The sequence below is a fragment of the Pseudophryne corroboree genome, chromosome 1 (genome assembly GCF_028390025.1).
Source record: "Pseudophryne corroboree isolate aPseCor3 chromosome 1, aPseCor3.hap2, whole genome shotgun sequence".
Taxonomy (NCBI): domain Eukaryota; kingdom Metazoa; phylum Chordata; class Amphibia; order Anura; family Myobatrachidae; genus Pseudophryne; species Pseudophryne corroboree.
Genome location: NC_086444.1, coordinates 1241745252 through 1241750404, shown reverse-complemented (window position 1 = coordinate 1241750404; position 5153 = coordinate 1241745252).

Here is a 5153-nt window from a genome sequence, read left to right as displayed (position 1 = left end):
ACAGTGTGGACGTACATGAAGTCATAGTGTGAGAGTAAATGAAGTCACAGTATGGGAGTAAATGAAGTCACAGGGCGGGAATACATAAAGTCACAGTGCGGGAGTACATGAAGTCACAGTGTGGAAGTACATGAAGTCACAGTGCGGGAGTACATGAAGTCACAGTGCGGGAGTACATGAAGTCACAGTCTGCGAGTACATGAAGTCACAGTGTGGGAGTACATGAAGTAACAGTGTGGGAGTACATGAAGTCACAGTGCGGGAGTACATGAATTCACAGTGTGGGAGTACATGAAGTCACAGTCTGCGAGTACATGAAGTCACAGTGTGGGAGTACATGAAGTCACAGTGCGGGAGTACATGAAGTCACAGTGTGGGAGGAAAATAAAGTCACAGAGTGAGAGTACATGAAGTCACAGTGTGGGAGTACATGAAGTCATAATCTGCGAGTACATGAAGTCACAGTCTGCAAGTATATAAAGTCACAGTGTGGGAGTACATGAAGTAACAGTGTGTTAGTACATGAAGTCACAGTGTGAGAGTACATGAAGTCACAGTTTGCGAGTACATAAAGTCACAGTGTGGAAGTACATGAAGTCACAGTGTGGGAGTAAATGAAGTCACAGTGCGGGAGTACATGAAGTCACAGTGCGGGAGTACATGAAGTCACAGTGCGGGAGTACATGAAGTCACAGTGTGGGAGTAAATGAAGTCACACTGTGTGGGAGTACATGAAGTCACGGTCTGCGAGTACAAGAATTCACAGTGTGGGAGTACATGAAGTCACAGTGCGAGAGTACACGAAGTCACAATCTGCGAGTACATGAAGTCACAGTGTGGGAGTACATTAAGTCACAGTGTGGGAGTACATGAAGTCACAGTGTGGGAGTATAAGAAGTCACAGTCTGCGAGTTCATGAAGTCACAGTCTGCGAATACATAAAGTCACAGTGTGGGAGTACATGAAGTAAAATTATGGGAGTACATGAAGTAACAGTGAGAGTACATGAAGTCACAGTGTGGGAGTACATGAAGTCACGGTCTGCGAGTACAAGAATTCACAGTGTGGGAGTACATGAAGTCACAGTGCGAGAGTACACGAAGTCACATTGTGGGAGTACATGAAGTCACAGTGTGGAAGTAAATGAAGTCACAGTGCGGGAGTACATGAAGTCACAATCTGCGAGTACATGAAGTCACAGTGCGGGAGTACATGAAGTCACAGTGTGGGAGTACATGAAGTCACGGTCTGCGAGTACAAGAATTCACAGTGTGGGAGTACATGAAGTCACAGTGCGAGAGTACACGAAGTCACATTGTGGGAGTACATGAAGTCACAGTGTGGAAGTAAATGAAGTCACAGTGCGGGAGTACATGAAGTCACAATCTGCGAGTACATGAAGTCACAGTGCGGGAGTACATGAAGTCACAGTGTGGGAGTACATGAAGTCAGAGAGCGGGAGTACATGAAGTCAGAGAGCGGGAGTACATGAAGTCACAGTCTGCGAGTACATGAAGTCACAGTGTGGGAGTAAATTAAGTCACAGTGCGGGAGTACATGAAGTCACAGTGTGGGAGTATATGAAGTCACAGTGTGGGAGTATATGAAGTCACAGTCTGCGAGTTCATGAAGTCACAGTCTGCGAATTCATAAAGTCACAGTGTGGGAGTACATGAAGTAAAATTATGGGAGTACATGAAGTCACAGTGTGGGAGTACATGAAGTCACAGTGTGGGAGTACATGAAGTCACAGTGCGGGAGTACATGAAGTCACAGTGTGGGAGTATATGAAGTCACAGTGTGGGAGTATATGAAGTCACAGTCTGCGAATTCATAAAGTCACAGTGTGGGAGTACATGATGTAAAATTATGGGAGTACATGAAGTCACAGTGTGGGAGTACATGAAGTCACAGTGTGGGAGTACATGAAGTCACAGTGTGGGAGTACATGAAGTCACAGTGAGGGAGTACATGAAGTCACAGTGTGGGAGTACATGCAGTCACATTGTGGGAGTACATGAAGTCACAGTGTGGGAGTACATGAAGTCATAGTCTGCGAGTACATGAAGTCACAGTGTGGGAGTACATGAAGTCACAGTGTGGGAGTACATGAAGTCACAGTTTGGGAGGACATGAAGTCATTGCCTGCGAGTACATGAAGTCACAGTGTGGGAGTACATGAAGTCACAGTGAGGGAATACATGAAGTCACAGTGTGGGAGTACATGCAGTCACATTGTGGGAGTACATGAAGTCACAGTGTGGGAGTACATGAAGTCATAGTCTGCGAGTACATGAAGTCACAGTGTGGGAGTACATGAAGTCACAGTGTGGGAGTACATGAAGTCACAGTTTGGGAGTACATGAAGTCATAGCCTGCGAGTACATGAAGTCACAGTGTGGGAGTACATGAAGTCACAGTGTGGGAGTACATGAAATCACAGTGTGGGAGTACATGAAGTCACAGTGTGGGAGTACATGAAATCACAGTGTGGGAGTACATGAAGTCACAGTGTGGGAGTACATAAAGTAACAGTGTGGGAGTACTTGAAATCACAGTCTGCGAGTACATGAATTCACAGTGTGGGAGTAAATTAAGTCACAGTGCGGGAGTACATAAAGTCACAGTGCGGGAGTACATAAAGTCACAGTGTGGGAGTATATGAAGTCACAGTGTGGGAGTATATGAAGTCACAGTCTGCGAGTTCATGAAGTCACAGTCTGCGAATTCATAAAGTCACAGTGTGGGAGTACATGAAGTAAAATTATGGGAGTACATGAAGTAACAGTGTGGGAGTACATGAAGTCTTAGTCTGCGAATACATGAAGTCACAGTGTGGGAGTACATGAAGTCACAGTGCGGGAGTACATGAAGTCACAGTCTGCGAGTACATGAAGTCACAGTCTGCGAGTACATGAAGTCACAGTCTGCGAGTACATGAAGTCACAGTCTGCGAGTACATGAAGTCACAGTGTGGGAGTAAATGAAGTCACAGTGTGGTAGTACATGAAGTCACAGTGTGGTAGTACATGAAGTCATAGCTGCGAGTACATGAAGTCATAGCTGCGAGTACATGAAGTCTTAGTGCAGGAGTACGTGAAGTCACAATGTGGGAGTAAATGAAGTCACAGTGTGGGAGTACATGAAGTCACAGTGTGGGAGTACATGAAGTCACAGTGTGAGAGTACATGAAGTCACAGTGAGGGAGTACATGAAGTCACAGTGTGGGAGTACATGAAGTCACAGCGTGGGAGTAAATGAAGTCACAGCGTGGGAGTACATGAAGTAACAGTGCGGGAGTACATGTTGTCACAGTGTGGAAGTACATGAAGTCATAGTGTGAGAGTAAATGAAGTCACAGTGCGGGAGTACATGAAGTCACAGTGTGGTAGTACATGAAGTCACAGTGTGGTAGTACATGAAGTCATAGCTGCGAGTACATGAAGTCATAGCTGCGAGTACATGAAGTCTTAGTGCAGGAGTACGTGAAGTCACAATGTGGGAGTAAATGAAGTCACAGTGTGGGAGTACATGAAGTCACAGTGTGGGAGTACATGAAGTCACAGTGTGAGAGTACATGAAGTCACAGTGTGGGAGTACATGAAGTCACAGTGTGGGAGTACATGAAGTCACAGTGTGGGAGTACATGAAGTCACAGCGTGGGAGTAAATGAAGTCACAGCGTGGGAGTACATGAAGTAACAGTGCGGGAGTACATGTTGTCACAGTGTGGAAGTACATGAAGTCATAGTGTGAGAGTAAATGAATCACAGTGTGGGAGTAAATGAAGTCACAGTGCGGGAGTACATGAAGTCACAGTGTGGAAGTACATGAAGTCACAGTGTGGGAGTACATGAAGTAATAGTCTGCGAGTACATGAAGTAACAGTGTGGGAGTACATGAAGTCACAGTGCGGGAGTACATGAATTCACAGTGTGGGAGTACATGAAGTAATAGTCTGCGAGTACATGAAGTCACAGTGTGGGAGTAAATGAAGTCACAGTGCGGGAGTACATGAAGTCACAATCTGCGAGTACATGAAGTCACATTGTGGGAGTACATGAAGTCACAGTGTGAGAGTACATGAAGTCAAAGTGTGGGAGTATATGAAGTCACAGTCTGCGAGTTCATGAAGTCACAGTCTGCGAATACATAGAGTCACAGTGTGGGAGTACATGAAGTAACAGTATGGGAGTACATGAAGTAACAGTGTGAGTACATGAAGTCACAGTGCGGGAGTACATGAAGTCACAGTGTGGGAGTAAATGAAGTCACAGTGTGGGAGTACATGAAGTCACACTGTGTGGGAGTACATGAAGTCACGGTCTGCGAGTACAAGAATTCACAGTGTGGGAGTACACGAAGTCACATTGTGGGAGTACATGAAGTCACAGTGTGGGAGTTCATGAAGTCACAGTGTGGGAGTACATGAAGTCATAGTCTGCGGTACATGAAGTCACAGTGTGAGAGTAAATGAAGTCATAGTGCGGGAGTACATGAAGTCACAATCTGCGAGTACATGAAGTCACAGTGTGGGAGTACATGAAGTCACATTGTGGGAGTACATGAAGTAACAGTGTGGGAGTACATGAAGTCACAGTGTGGGAGTATATGAAGTCACAGTCTGCGAGTTAATGAAGTCACAGTCTGCGAATACATAAAGTCACAGTGTGGGAGTACATGAAGTAACAGTATGGGAGTACATGAAGTAACAGTGTGAGTACATGAAGTCACAGTGCGGGAGTACATGAAGTCACAGTGTGGGAGTACATGAAGTCACAGTGTGGGAGTACATGAAGTCATAGTCTGCGGTACATGAAGTCACAGTGTGGGAGTACATGAAGTCACAGTGTGGGAGTACAAGAAGTCACAGTGTGGGAGTATATGAAGTCACAGTGTGGGAGTACATGAAGTCACAGTCTGCGAGTACATGAAGTCACATTGTGGGAGTACATGAAGTCACAGTGTGGGAGTACATGAAGTCACAGTGTGGGAGTATATGAAGTCACAGTGCGAGTTCATGAAGTCACAGTCTGCGAATACATAAAGTAACAGTATGGGAGTACATGAAGTCACAGTGTGAGTACATGAAGTCACAGTGCGGGAGTACATGAAGTCACAGTGTGGGAGTACATGAAGTCACAGTGTGGGAGT